Raw genomic sequence first — 16,318 nt, forward strand, 5'->3', positions numbered from 1 at the left:
GCGGCTGGGATGAGTGTGTGTGGGGAGTGTAATGTGTGTGTGCGGTTGGGATGAGTGTGTGTGGGGAGTGTAATGTGTGTGTGGGGCTGGGATGAGTGTGTGTGGGGAGTGTAATGTGTGTGTGCGGCTGGGATGAGTGTGTGTGGGGAGTGTAATGTGTGTGTGTGGCTGGGATGAGTGTGTGTGGGGAGTGTAATGTGTGTGGGGCTGGGATGAGTGTGTGTGGGGAGTGTAATGTGTGTGTGGGGAGTGTAATGTGTGTGTGGGGAGTGTATGTGTGTGTGGGGAGTGTAATGTGTGTGTGGGGAGTGTAATGTGTGTGTGGGGAGTGTAATGTGTGTGTGGGGAGTGTAATGTGTGTGTGGGGAGTGTAATGTGTGTGTGGGGAGTGTAATGTGTGTGAGCGGCTGGGATGAGTGTGTGTGGGGAGTGTAATGTGTGTGTGTGGCTGGGATGAGTGTGTGTGGGGAGTGTAATGTGTGTGGGGCTGGGATGAGTGTGTGTGGGGAGTGTAATGTGTGTGTGGGGAGTGTAATGTGTGTGTGGGGAGTGTAATGTGTGTGTGGGGAGTGTAATGTGTGTGTGGGGAGTGTAATGTGTGTGTGGGGAGTGTAATGTGTGTGTGGGGAGTGTAATGTGTGTGTGGGAGTGTAATGTGTTGTGAGCGGCTGGGATGAGTGTGTGTGGGGAGTGTAATGTGTGTGTGTGGCTGGGATGAGTGTGTGTGGGGAGTGTAATGTGTGTGGGGCTGGGATGAGTGTGTTGTGGGGAGTGTAATGTGTGTGTGGGGAGTGTAATGTGTGTGTGGGGAGTGTAATGTGTGTGTGGGGAGTGTAATGTGTGTGTGGGGAGTGTAATGTGTGTGTGGGGAGTGTAATGTGTGTGTGGGGAGTGTAATGTGTGTGTGGGGAGTGTAATGTGTGTGTGGGGAGTGTAATGTGGTGTGGAGTGTAATGTGTGGGAGCTGAGGATGAGTGTGTGTGGGAGTGTAATGTGTGTGTGGGCGTGTAATGTGTGGTGGGGCGTGTTAATGTGTGTGTGGGAGTGTAATGTGTGCTGTGGGGAGTTGTAATTTGTGTGAGCGGCTGGGATGAGTGTCGTGGGGTGAGTTTTACTGGTGTGTGGGGAGTGTAATGTTGGTGTGGGAGTGTAATGTGTGTGTGGGGAGGTGTAATGGTGTGAGCGGCTGGGACTGAGTGTTGTGTGTGGGGAGTGTACTGTGTGTGTGGGGCTGGGATGAGTGTGTTGTGGGGGTGTGTGTGGGGGGGGTGGGGGGGGTTAATGTGTGTGTGCGGCTGCAGCATTGTCAGCCTCCGAGTGTCAATCACGGACCCGGTGAATCCGACACCGTTTCTCTTTGGAATCGAGTGTGTTCCACGCGGCGCCGGTGCGAGACCCCCCACGGTAACGGAATCGGTCCCGGAGCGAGACCCCCCCACGGTAACGGAATCGGTCCCGGTGCGGTCCCGGTGAGACCCCCCACGGTAACGGAATCGGTCCCGGTGCGGCGCCGGAGCGAGACCCCCCACGGTAACGGAATCGGTCCCGGTGCGGGACCCCCCACGGTAACGGAATCGGTCCCGGTGCGGTCCCGGTGAGACCCCCCACGGTAACGGAATCGGTCCCGGTGCGAGACCCCCCCACGGTAACGGAATCGGTCCCGGTGCGGCGCCGGTGCGAGACCCCCCACGGTAACGGAATCGGTCCCGGTGCGAGACCCCCCCACGGTAACGGAATCGGTCCCAGTGCGAGACCCCCCACGGTAACGGAATCGGTCCCGGTGCGGGACCCCCCACGGTAACGGAATCGGTCCCGGTGCGAGACCCCCGCACGGTAACGGAATCGGTCCCGGTGCGAGACCCCCCACGGTAACGGAATCGGTCCCGGTGCGGGACCCCCCACGGTAACGGAATCGGTCCCGGTGCGGGACCCCCCACGGTAACGGAATCGGTCCCGGTGCGGGACCCCCCACGGTAACGGAATCGGTCCCGGTGCGAGACCCCCCCCCACGGTAACGGAATCGGTCCCGGTGCGGGACCCCCCACGGTAACGGAATCGGTCCCGGTGCGAGACCCCCCCCACGGTAACGGAATCGGTCCCGGTGCGAGACCCCCCACGGTAACGGAATCGGTCCCGGTGCGGGACCCCCCACGGTAACGGAATCGGTCCCGGTGCGGGACCCCCCACGGTAACGGAATCGGTCCCGGTGCGAGACCCCCCACGGTAACGGAATCGGTCCCGGTGCGGGACCCCCCACGGTAACGGAATCGGTCCCGGTGCGAGACCCCCCACGGTAACGGAATCGGTCCCGGTGCGAGACCCCCCCACGGTAACGGAATCGGTCCCGGTGCGAGACCCCCCCACGGTAACGGAATCAGTCCCGGTGCGGGACCCCCCACGGTAACGGAATCGGTCCCGGTGCGGGACCCCCCACGGTAACGGAATCAGTCCCGGTGCGGCGCTGGTGCGGCGGCAGTTTTTCTGTTTTAAACATCTACGGATTGTGCGTTAGCGTCAACACTTCGGGCTGGATTCTCCGATTTTGAGGCTATGTCCTGAGGAATTGTGTAGGTTTACGATGAAAAAGTCGGCGTCGCCCCCGCACCGACGCTCCGCCCTGAGGGGGGGGCCAGCAGCCCCGCCACATAAAGCCCCCAGTGTTCCCGACATAAACGGCCGGAGGATTTCCGGGTCCATGGCCACGCATGCGCACGGTGGCGATCTGCAGCGGTCACACTGGATTCAAGGATTCTTTATTTTGTTTTTGTGAATATTAAGAGATGGTGAAAGAGACTGTGGCGTGTGAGTGTTCAGAGTTTTGTTGGCTGGTTGTGGTTTAGTGATTGTGAAATAGGAACGACTCAGTCACTTTCAGCCTGACTGAACACGCTGAATTCTTTAACTTACGCTCCGACACGTTTTTAAGATTGTGCTCATTATAAAACTGTGTTATTGTGATTGGTTGACAGTTGAAATGAAAATGAAAAGGTTCAGTTCCCGGCTGGGTCACTGTCTGTGCGGAGTCTGCACGTCCTCCCCCTGTGTGCGTGGGTTTCCTCCGGGTACTCCGGTTTCCTCCCACAGTCCAAAGATGTGCGTGTTAGGTGGATTGGCCATGCTAAATTGCCCGTAGTGTCCCAAAAAGTAAGGTTGGGGGGGGTGGGGGGGGGGGGGGGGGGGGGTTGTTGCGTTATGGGTATAGGGTCAATACGTGGGCTTGAGTAGGGTGATCATTGCTCGGGCAAACATCGAGGGCCGAAGGGCCTGTTCTGTGCTGTACTGTTCTATGTTCTATGCTAAATTTCCTTAGTTTCCTGAGGAAGTATAGGCGCTGTTGTGCCTTCTTGGTGGTAGCGTCGACGTGGGTGGACCAGGACAGATTTTTGGAGATGTGCACCCCGAGGAATTTAAAGTGGCCCTGGACACTTTCTGAAGTGCAGTCACTTTGCAGTGAGGAGAAATGGTAGCCAATTCATGTGTGACAGCCCCCCACACAGCAATATCATCTTGACCAGTCAATCTGTTTCCTGTGATGCTGACTGAGGGATGAATGTCGGCCAGGACACCAGTTCAGTGTTAACTTTGGGAGTGTGTAGGAGGGAGAGTGACTGACAATGGCACTGCTCGTACAGAATGGCTTTTACATGTAACGGGCAAGCAGATGTTGGAGTGTGGGGTGGCTGACCTCATGCTCAAATTTGCCCAATTTTCCTCTGTTAGCCCAACTGGTTTTAGCTGAATACCCGAGGATCCTTCTTGTGGTTATTGTCCACACCCTCTCTCGACCTCGAATGGCTCCCTGGTATCTCAATATGCAACCCTTGTATCACACTGTGGATGTACCTACACCATACGGACTGCCGGGGTTCAGGAAAGCAGATCACCACCTTCTCAAGGGCAATTAGGGCGATAAATGCTGCCTTAGCCGGCATCCCATAAATGTAAAATATTTGGAAAAATAGCTAAAGCTGGACAGAGCAAAATTTGATCTTAATAATAACCTATTCCTTTGATTCTAATTATTTTGAAATAACTTGACTTTTTACTTTCTCAACTTTTACCGTAGAAGTGATTCCTTTATATAATGTGAAAACGCTCAGATTGGTTCAGTGGCTAGCACATTCACCTCTATAACAGCAGCGGCGATTTCTACAGTGAGGAAAGCCTTTCCATCATTGGGTAATGGCAGACGAGGCTCAAACCTGGCAGAAAACAGCCCGCAATCCAGGTGTGTGAAACCCGACCTGTACAGATTAGCCCAGGTAGGAGCAGCTTTGAACTTTATGGGTTTATTTGGAAAGCCAATGCACCCTTTTGGAGAACTAAGGTATCCCTTTGGTTATGGTCCCAGGACACCTTCAGAGAAGGTCAGGAGAACGTTTGGAGAGGACAGGTGTCTATTGGGATTTCTAAATGTGGAGATGCCAGCGTTGGACTGGGGTGAGCACAGTAAGAAGTCTTACAACACCAGGTTAAAGTCCAACAGGTTTGTTTCTAATCACTAGCTTTCGGAGCACTGCTCCTTCCTCGGGTGAATGAAGAGGTATGTTCCAGAAACACAGATATAGACAAAGTCAAAGATGACAGACAATGCTTAGAATGTGAGCATTTTTTGTCTGGTATCTTTGAATTTGTCTCTATATATGTTTCTGGAACATACCTCTTCATTCACCTGAGGAAGGAGCAGTGCTCCGAAAGCTAGTGTTTGAAACAAAGCTGTTGGACTTTAACCTGGTGTTGTAAGACTTCTTACCGGAATTTCTAAAAGTAATCATGAATGTGCATAAATGTGCTCATTAAACTCACTAGATCTGTCAAAACAACTGTCAAAAGTGTCAAGATGAACTGTTAAAGGGAGCTGCCTAACTGCCAAGGTATTTAAAACTCCTACCCTTTAAATCAGCATTGGATTGACTATCAGAGGCCTCTTGGGCTCCATGTCATGTGTCTAAGGCCCAAACAAAAATGGAAATTGCTGGAAATACTCAGCAAGAAATGTTGGGAGAGAAACAAAGTTAGTGGGCTGTATTTGTGGAGGGGCATCGAGACCCAGACATTGGACAAAAAGCCAATCCTCAGCCTGCCCTCTCTGGCAGCAGGACTGCTCGATAATCCTGCCACACGCACCTCCTGATTGCTCTCACATGGGCCTGCCACCCAGTTAAGGACAGTGGGTGGGCCCCTGATACTAGGGCCCAGTCACAGGTCCAGCAGCTCTGGGGCTACAACACCATTAGCATCACTGTGAGCAATGCACGAGGCCTTGGACCCAAATTCTGAAAAGTTTAAAGGGCTGGGAGTTGAAAGGGAAACATCACTGGGGAACTTGATGGGCTGGGCTTTTGTATTCCCTGACCATGATCCTTTTGTTATTAGCTATCAGATAGACTGCTTATTATCTTGAACAGTGTCTGTATTTCATTGTCTGTGATCAGGAAGAAAATAAGGCGCAACAATAAGGCTGGTTTAGCACACTGGGCTAAATCGCTGGCTTTTAAAGCAGACCAAGGCAGGCCAGCAGCACAGTTCAATTCCCGTACCAGCCCCCCGAACAGGCGCCGGAATGTGGCGACTAGGGCTTTTCACAGTAACTTCATTCAAGCCTACTCGTGTACAATAAGCGATTTTCATTTTCATTTCATTTCATTTCATCTTTGAAAGGAAATACTCTCTTGAGTGTTAAAATAATGTTTGCTTGCTATTTCACTGTTGATATGTCTGTTGATTATAAGCTTCAGGGTTACCATTACTGGATTAGTGCTGCATGACCTATTTCAGAACTGTCTATTATCACAGAAGGGTGCCTGCTGTTTCACTCTTGATTAACAACTCCGAGTAGATATGGACTGTTCAGACTGGGACTATGAATTTTTCTGCTTGTTTTTACTGTATAAGAAATATGCAAGCGAATGAAATATTTATTGCTGAAGGGGTAATTTAATTGAGAGAATCTAAATGTAGTAAATGGGTTTTAATATATAAGAAACGAAAGAGAAAATGCTGGAAAATCTCAGCAGGTCTGGCAACATCTGTAGGGAGAGAAAAGAGGCAACGTTTTGAGTCCGATGACTCTTTGTCAAAGCTAACAGACAGAGAAAGTGGGAAGTATTTGTACTGTGGAGTGAGAATGAAAGATGTGTCATACCCACAGAAACCCAGGGAAACCGGGTTTTGATGGCCACAGAAACCAAGGGGAAAGAGTGCTAACGGCAGTCCCCAGAGAGGACAAAAGATGTGAAAGTTCTAACAGCAGAGAAACTAACATCAGAGAATGTGGGGGAGGGGAAGGGGGAAGCAACGAGGAGAAAGGTTAAGGAAAGTTGGATACGATTGCCGGGGGGGGGGGGGGGGGTTAAATATATATTAAGAAATAAATAAATGGTAAAAGACAGTTAAAATGAAATGGGATGAAAACAAATGGGTCAAAGAGCTGATCATCTGAAGTTGTTGAATTCGATGTTCAGGCCTGAAGGCTGTAGTGTGCCTAACCGGAAGATGAGATGTTGTTCCTCCAGTTAGTGTTGAGCTTCACTGGAACATTGCAGCAGGCCAAGAACAGACATGTGGGCACGGGAGCAGGGTCTTTTGTTAAAATGGCAAGCAACAGGAAGGTCAGGGTCCTGAATACGCACAGACCGAAGATGCTGAGCAAAGCGATTACCCAGTCTGTGTTTGGTCTCTCCGATATAGAGGAGGCCACATTGGGAGCAGCGAATGCAGTAGATCAAATTGAAAGAGGTGCAAGTGAAACTCTGCTTAACCTGGAATGAGTGTTTTGGGCCTGGAATATTAAGCATTGATGAGGTAAAGGGGCAGGTGTTACACCTTCTGCGATTGCATAGGAAGGTGCCATAGGTGATGGGAGAGGTACTGGGTATGGTGGAGGAGTGGACTAGATTGTCTCGGAGGGAACGGTCTCTGCGGAATGCTGACAGAGGGAGTGAAGGGAAGATGTGTTTGGTGGTGGCATCACGCTGGAGTTGGCGAAAATGACGGAGGATTATGCTTTGCATACGGAGGCTGGTGGGATGAAATGTGAGAACGAGGGGGACTCTATCCTTGTTCTGGGAGGGAGTGGAGGGGGCGAGGGTAGTGGCACGGGAGATGGACCGCACACTGTTGAGGGCCCTGTCCACAACTGTAGGTGGGAAATCACGGTCGAGGAAGAAGGAACACATTTTCGAAGCATCATTTTGGAAAGTGGCATCATCGGAACAAATGCGACGGGGGCGAAGGAGTTGAGAGAAAGGGATGGAGTCCTTACAGGGTGCAGGGTGTGAAGAGCTGTAGTCCAGATAGCTGTGGGAGTCAGTGGGCTTGGAGTGGATATTAGTGGATAGTCTATTGCTGGAAATGGAAACAGAAAGATCAAGGAAGGGAAGGGAAGTGTCTGAGATGGACCAGATGGACCAGGTGAGAGTGATGGAGGGGTGGAAACTGGAAGCGAAGTTGATGAATTGAAGTTGATGAAGAAGATGCTGCCAGACCTGCTGAGATTTTCCAGCATTTTCTCTTTCATTTCAGATTCTAGCATCCACAGTAATTTGCTTTTATGTATGAGAGTCCATTTTGAAATAAAATAAAGTCTGCAATAGATATTTGGAATTTTATTTTATTTAGCCACAGCATGGGTCCTTAGTTCTGCTGATGGAGGACACTGGGTGGGTTGGCATGGTAGGTGTAAGGACTAAGGGTGGTGGGTGGGGAAGCATGGGTTGGCATGGATGGTATGGGTGGGGCATGTGGAGTGTGTGAGGATGTGAGGGGATGTGAGGGGTGAGAGTTGTATGTTTACTCACTCAAAACAAAACTTTGATAAAGTGGAATGAAAACCCAACCGTCCGGAGCACCTTCCCCCGGGTTGGGGTTTCAGGTTGGGAAATGTCCTGACTTCAGAGTGAATATTTGGCCAAATGTTGTACGCTCACACCTCATGAACATGTGGCTAAATTTCCACCCTCGACGCTGAGAGTGGGGGTCAGGAAAATTATCTGCATGGTTTTCCCACTTTGGGAGAATGGGATTTTCATTGTGGTGTGGGGTGGATATGAGCTATGTTCGGGTTAGCTGACATGGGGAAAATTTTTGAAGGCAGCCACAGGGTTGCTGGGAGTAGAGGCAGAAAAGTTCCATCTTGGTGCTGTGAGACTGTATTCAAACTAAAAACAGAAAGGACCACTTGCCCTCACACCCCCCTCCCCCCTCACTCCCACAAACCCCATGCTTCATCTCTGCCACCGCATGAACCCTACTCACCTCCTATTATCCCTCATGTCCCAAATGCCAAAGCATGGCCTCCAGTAACTCCAAAGGCCCCTCCTTACCTCCATGCCAAGCTCGGGCACTCCCATGCCGACTTGTCCATTTCCACTGTTCGCAAACAGTGAACCCCATTGTCACAGTAGCGTGTCGTTCATCCAGACCCTGTCAAGTGTCAACAGCAGAAACTGCAAGCACTTGAAACCTCTTCACGGACTAATATAAACGTTAGGGCACAGAAAAGGCCGGTCAACCCATCTGGGCTCTGCCAGCTAAAAACAAAAGTAAGAAACAAGCCCTTAATTTTAATCTCAATTTCCAGCAGCTGGAAATAACATCTGATCAAAATAAACATTGTCAATTTGACAGCAGGAATTAGAGGTTCTGAGCTGTTCATCCAGCAATGTATTTCCTGCGGCTTGGGTGTATTGTTTTTATGGATTTCTGAGGTCTCAGCCAAGAATACATAATGAGGTTTGGTTAGAGCCCAGGAACTCATTACCTTGTTGAAATACTGAGCCTGAGGGAATACTCCTGGAGAATACACCAAGGGAATACTCCTGGAGAATACACCGAGGGAATACTCCTAGAGAATGCACCGAGGGAATACTCCTGGAGAATACACCAAGGGAATACTCCTGGAGAATACACCAAGGGAATACTCCTGGAGAATACACCGAGGGAATACTCCTAGAGAATGCACCGAGGGAATACTCCTGGAGAATACACCGAGGGAATACTCCTAGAGAATGCACCGAGGGAATACTCCTGGAGAATACACCGAGGGAATACTCCTAGAGAATGCACCGAGGGAATACTCCTGGAGAATACACCAAGGGAATACTCCTGGAGAATACACCAAGGGAATACTCCTGGAGAATACACCAAGGGAATACTCCTGGAGAATACACCGAGGGAATACTCCTAGAGAATACACCAAGGGAATACTCCTGGAGAATACACCGAGGGAATACTCCTGGAGAATACACCGAGGGAATACTCCTGGAGAATACACCGAGGGAATACTCCTGGAGAATACACCGAGGGAATACTCCTGGAGAATACACCGAGGGAATACTCCTGGAGAATGCACCGAGGGAATACTCCTGGAGAATACACCGAGGGAATACTCCTAGAGAATGCACTGCTTGATTTATAGCTCTGGCTCTCTGATCTATGCTGTGAATTATGCAATGGGCAAGATTCTCCGTTTGGGAGACAAAGTGTTGCTGCTTGGACAGAATCCCATTGGGTGGGACTTTGGGAAGTATTTCAGGATATGTTAATGAGCCAACATTCTGCCCACATGAATCCAGAGCAATTCTCATTGCCACCGATGTCAGATTTTCTGGGACTGGAATTGGTGCTGGAAAGCCAGACAAGTTGGAGCTGGTTATAGGTCCTCCTCCCCCCACACATTCTCAATCCAGCCAAGAAGGGGGCCCCAGGGAGAGCAGCACCACGGGTCGCTAATGCCAGGTGAACCGAATGTTGGGTGCAGTGGAGGAGAGGCAGGACAGTCTCTTCCCCAGGGTTGGCAGGAGGCTACCACCGCGGATGTCAACTGGGCCTGGGCGGAGGTGGCAGAGTCTCACCAAACGGACTGGTGCACAGCACCGGAAGAAGATGAATCAACTCCTTCGGTCAGCTCGGGTGAGCCACCACTTCTGTGCCCCGGCATCACTCCCGTCCCTCACTCCTCACATCACTGCCCCCCCCCTCCCATTCCCAAAGAGGCCAATCAAAACCCATCTGCCCGTATCCCCCTAACATCCCACCCTGTACCAAACCTAACCACCTGTATTGTCCTCTTTGAGTACAGGTGTTGGGAAATCATGTTGCAGCTGTATAAAACCTTGGTTAGGCCGCATGTGGAGCATTGCGAGCAGTTCTGGTCACCACATTATCAGAAGGAAGTGGCAGCTTTGGAGAGAGGGCAAAGAAGGTTGACCAGGATATTGCCGGGTCTCCAGGGTGTTGGCTACGAGGAGAGGTTGAATGAACTAGGATTGTTTTCACTGGAAAGACGGAGGCTGAGGGGAGACCTGATAGAGTCTACAAAATTATGAGAGACAGACAGGGTGGATGGTCAGAGGCTTTTCCCAAGGGTGGAAATATCAATTACACAGGGGCACAGGTTCAAGGTGAGAGGGGGAATGTTTAAGGGAGATATGCGGGGTAAGTTTTTCACACAGAGAGTGGGTGGGTGCCTGGAATGCGCTGCCAGAGGAGGTGGTGGAAGCAGCACATTAGCAACATTTAAGAGGCAATTTCCCAGTCCAGGTTAGTCCTGTGGCGGAGAGAGGAGTGGGGAGATTTTCCCACTCGGAGGTTGGTGGGGATTTGCAGTGTATCGCGCGGCGCCGGCTGAATTAATTATGCAGATTGGGGTTTCTCAACGTGAAGCGAGGCAGGATGGGCTGGATGGTCAGCACTCCACCATCAGATCCAAGCGTCATATTTAAAAGGTGCTCGGACATCAACTGACCCACGGTCAAAGAAGAAAATCCACCTTCCAGAAGCTGCTACAATGAGAGGATCCACCAGACCAGTCCTCCACCCACCAGGACCAACCGGGCCGGTGCTCCACCCACCAGGATCCACCCACCAGGACCAACCAGACCGGTGCTCCACCCACAGGATCCACCCACAGGACCAACCAGGCCGGTGCTCCACCCACCAGGATCCACCAGGCCGGTGCTCCACCCACCCTCAGGGACCACAGGCACTGGCTGCTTCCACCATGGTTTCTGCAGGCTACACCAGCCCTTCTTCAGCTCAGTCCCAATGTCTTCAAACCATGTTGGCTGAGATGTGATGTCCGGCTGGTGGAGGATGATTGGACGGTGGGGGGGGCTTGAAGAGTGGGATTCAGGAGACAATTCCTGTCAGGCCTTCACCTGCATCCCACTAACGGGATGCAAAACAGTTGCCACCTTGACCCGGAGTCAACCAAGGAGAGAGAGACAGAGAGACAGAGAGAGAGACAGAGAGAGACAGACAGAGAGAGAGAGAGACAGAGAGAGAGAGAGAGAGACAGAGAGAGAGAGAGACAGAGAGAGAGGAGAGAGAGACAGAGACAGAGAGAGATTGACAGAGAGACAGAGAGAGAGACCGAGACAGAGAGAGAGACAGACAGAGAGATTGACAGAGAGAGACAGAGAGAGAGACAGAGAGAGAGACAGACAGAGAGAGAGAGAGACAGAGAGAGAGACAGACAGAGAGATTGACAGAGAGAGACAGAGAGAGAGACAGAGAGAGAGACAGACAGACAGAGACAGAGACAGACAGACAGACAGAGAGAGACAGACAGAGAGAGAGAGAGACAGAGAGAGACACAGAGAGACAGACAGACAGACAGAGAGAGACAGACAGACAGAGACAGAGAGAGAGAGAGAGAGAGACAGCCAGCCAGACAGAGACAGAGAGAGAGAGAGAGAGAGAGACAGAGAGACAGAGAGAGACGTACAGAGAGAGAGAGAGACAGAGAGAGACAGACAGACAGAGAGAGACAGACAGAGAGAGAGACAGAGAGAGAGACACAGAGAGAGAGACACACAGAAAGAGAGACAGAGAGAGGAGAGACAGACAGAGAGAGAGAGATAGACAGAGAGAGAAGAGAGAGAGGGACAGCGAGAGAGAGACAGAGAGAGAAAGAGCAGGTTCTTTCTACTGAGGGTCCAGGGACCTCACGCTATTTTCCTTGGGTCTGTGCATTTCATCCCATTCAGGCAGGGTCCAATCACCGCCTGTTACCGGTCAGAATACGGCCTTTTGGTCAATTCATTGGACACCAGCCAATCAGTCAACTGAGTCCCACCCCATCTCTCGGGTGCCAGAGAGTCAGGGTCTCGCTGTCCGAAGCCAGCAGCACCATATACTATGCTGCATCTTTTTGAGTTGCTCCTTCTCTCTGAGTTAAAGATACATGTCCAATAAATTTCCACGGACCAAAATGATAAAGGCAGAAAAATAAAGAAAGGGGAAATAAGGGAGTCAACAGGAACGATCTTTCCAATCGATGGAAACAGTTGGATGTGAAATGTTTCTCTCATTTCTGATGGTTAAAGAAGGAAACAGCAGGAATGATCCCCCGGATTGTTCCCAGGCTTTGCTGTCTGATCTGTTTTATTCAGATCAATGCTTGTGACTGACCCTGTGAAGTGCTGCTTAAACCTGCTTAAACCTGGGCTAGCCAAGGGCTGTACATTCTCAGCTTAGCAAGCTGCCTGTGGCCCCTGCTATTTATTGCTGCCTCTGCAACTGTTTTGACTACAGGCTACAGAGATGACCTTTGGTCTGTTCGAACAAGGTCAGACGATAGTGAAATACCTGAATGAGTTGAATTTCCCCTCGAGTCAAATCTCATGTTGAAGTTGGTGACTGATTGCTGGCAATGTGGCCGAGCTCGGTGTCATTTCCAGATTTTCAGCCTAATGAACATGTGACTGTGAGCTTCCTGTATCAGGAACGTGACCCTGAACACATTGTGAATGTTGTTTATTTGATTCTAGGCTCAGATATTTTAGATGATATTAAAACAAGACGTAGAAGATTCAAGGAAGCTGCAGAATGATAGCAGGCAAATGGGTCAAAAACTGGATAAAAAGTTGGCTTACTATCAGGAAGCAAAGGGTAATGAAGTGGCAAGGTAGCACAGTGGTTAGCACTGTTGCTTCACAGCTCCAAACTCCCAGGTTTGATTCCCGGATCGGGTCACTGTCTGTGTGGAGTCTGCATGTTCTCCGCGTGTCTGTGTGGGTTTCCTCCGGGTGCTCCGGTTTCCTCCCACAGTCCCGAAAGACGTGCTGTTAGGTGAATTGGGCATTCTGAATTCTCCCTCTGTGTACCCCAACAGGCGCCGTAATGTGGCGACTAGGGGATTATCACAGTAACTTAATGTAAGCCTGCTTGTGACAATAATAAACATTATTATTATTACATAAATATATTATATGCTTCAGGAAATAAAATAAAAGCTGTGTGGTACAGTCCAATTTGGTCTGTTTGATTGTGTAAAATGAATGAATATGAATTCCTAGCACATGGTACATCTCCCTAATTTTATTTCCAATGAAGTCAGAATTTCATAAAACATGACAAAAAGTTTTCCTATCATAATGCCAACCAGATTATCATAACTGTGGGAGTTCTCGTTAGAGGTGTAACAAAAGAGTTTGCATTTATATAGTACCTTTCACATCCTCAGGACATTGCAATGCAATTCTCTGCTGATGAGGGCCCTTTTCTCTGAAGTGTAATCTCTGTTATGTTGCAGGGGAAAAAAAAATCACAAACCAATTTCCACACAGCGAAGCCTCACAAAGAGCAGTGAAATAAACAACCAGCTGACCCACTTGCAGAGGGATGAATGTTGGCTAAGAGGCCAAGAAAACTCTCCTTCTCTTCAAATCGTGCTGGAGACCTTTTACATCCGCGTGAGAGAAGATAGGGATTCCATTTAACATCTCTGCCGGAATTCTCCAGCCCTTTGGGATTCTCTTTTCCTGGCGGGTTTCGAGTGGTTTTAATGGGAAATCCCATTGACAAGCGGCGGGAGTATAGAACCCTTCCCCCCCCTCCCCGGGCGGGTGGCGAGCCCCTGACAAACACACGGCTGGGGGAGTGCAGAATCTGAAAGACGGCCGCACCAACTTTCTCAGCATCGTACTGGAGTAACAACCTAGATTGTGTCTTCAGAATGGGGCGTGAACCCTCAATCTGCTGCCTCAGATGTGAACGTATTTCCTCCTGAGCAAAGGTGCCTGATTAATACAATAGAACATCTACATTCAGGGAAGGTTTCCTTTGTGAACCAATTTTTCTGCACAAATTGTCGGCAAACTGTGTTACTGAAGAATACGAGGTTGTCTCTCCAGCGTTTAGGGCCTCTCACTTTACATTCCTGTATCCTTACACAGGTGTTAACTTGTCTCACTCTGCTTCAGCTACTTTACTAAGGTTGAGCTGGCCTCTCCCTTAAATGGAACTCAAGACTTAAATAGACAATGGGCTGAATTCTCCACACCCCGATGCTGAAATTGGGCCGGAGAATCCATTTTGGCACACAAAACCGGGACCGACGCTGGTTGCTCGATTCCCTGGGTCCCGACAAGTACCGTACTCGGAGAGTCCGCCGCGCAGCAAAACATCCACCTGAAGCCATTGCTGGAGGCCCGCCCTACCATTCTCTGCGCCCGACTGGCCAAAGTCCCGACGGTGTGGATCTAATGAGATTCCTGCCGGTCAGGATACTAGTGGGACGGATGCGGAGTCAGTCGGTGGCGGCCCTGGTCAGGGTCGGATCGATCGGAGGGCAGGGGGGGCCTTATAGGCGGCTGGGCAATGTTTGGGCAGGCAGTCAGGGTCGGTCGAGTGGCCGACCGGGGGGGTCTGTTTTTAATATCCAGCTCTGTGGTCTGAGTCGGCCATGGAGCACGGTGTGGCTGCTGGAGGCTGCCGCTGTGAGCATGCGTGGCCTCTGACCGGGAAGTGCGGGGGCCCGTACCTGCAGCAAAAGCTGCGAGATTCACGCCGGGTCCCTGCTAGCCCCCTGCAGGGCTGGGTTTATTTGGCCCTTTCACACCAGTCTCTCTATGTGAAAATCCACAGTTTGTACTGTGGGGTGGGGGCATAGCCCCAAAAACAGAGAATCCAGCCCATTGTGTGTCTTTGGGTCCCCACTTTCTTGAATCTCTCACATTCCACCTCACCATCTAAACATTAGTAGATGTAAATAGTCTAAGACTACCGACTCAATCAGATATGTGGCTTAATTCAGCTGTACGTGACACGTGTGGCTTACCGCAAATGGGGAACACATTGATTGAAAAGCATTTCAGCCAAAGGGTGGGAATGATGCGGAGCCTGCGAAAGGCTGAAGGGTTTTTAATGTATTTTATTGCCCAGGGAGGTGGGCGTCACTGGCTAGACCACATTTATTGCCCATCCCAGTTGCCTTTGAGAAAGTGCTGGTGCACAGCTGCAGAGAGGGAATTCCTGAGAATTGTTTGGGACGTTCATTTACGGGATGGGCTGTTGATGGAAAGGCCTCGCACTTATTGCCCATCCCTAATTGCTCTTGTGAGCTACCTTCATGACAACATTAACTGTTTGTTCAGCCATTTACCCGGCAACTGGATCACACGTACCTCGAACCAGGTATGAGAAGCCGGATTTCTGCCTCGCATGGGGCATTACTGAACAGGATTGGTTTCAATGTCAGCCCGGAGCTATATGATCGCCATTGCTGATGGTAGCTTTTTAAATTGCAGATTCATTTAATGAACTGAATTGAAATTGCCTATCTGCCACCGGGGAACTTGAACTCATGGCAGCGATTCTCTGGTCTGCTGCCAGAGTGCCGGTGCCAAAATGGGAGTACATTACTCCGGCTCCGGATCGGAGACCCGATTCTCAGGTCCTGGAGGGGCCAGCACGGCGCTGGAGCAGCCCACGCCACTCCAGCTGCCAGTCCCGCCATCGACCAAGCGCCTCGGGGTCCACGCATGCACAATTGGGCCGGCGCCAACTAGCGCATACGCATTGCCCGTCATTCCCGTCCCTGCCCTGACACCAAATGGCGCAGGGATCCAGGAGCCTGCGCGGAAGAAAAGAGGTCCACAGCCAGAGAGACCGGTTCGCCGATCGGTGGGCCCCGATCGCGGACCAGGCCACTACGGAGGTTTGGACCCTTCCTCCCCCCCCCCCCGCACAGGCCGCCCCCGGATCCTTCAACCCCGAGGTACCGGCAGCCCAGAGCATGTTAGAACGGTGCCGGCAGGAGTCGGATTTTTTCGGACGGCCATGCGGGCCGGAGAATCGCCGCGACGGCCGTTTGTGGTGATTCTCCGTGTGGCCCGGCGCCATTGGCATGCGGCCCTTTTCACAGGGGTGGGAGAATCACCTCCCGGCATCGGGGTGGCGTGGTGCAATTTGCACGGTGCCGCGGCGATTCTCCCATCCAGCGGGGGGTCGGAGAATTCCGCCCCATGTTTCTGAACAAGAAGTCCAGACTTTCGTAGTCCAGTAACATAGCCACTCTGCTACTGCGCTCTCT

Source organism: Scyliorhinus canicula, chromosome 16 (genome assembly GCF_902713615.1).
Source record: "Scyliorhinus canicula chromosome 16, sScyCan1.1, whole genome shotgun sequence".
NCBI lineage: Eukaryota > Metazoa > Chordata > Chondrichthyes > Carcharhiniformes > Scyliorhinidae > Scyliorhinus > Scyliorhinus canicula.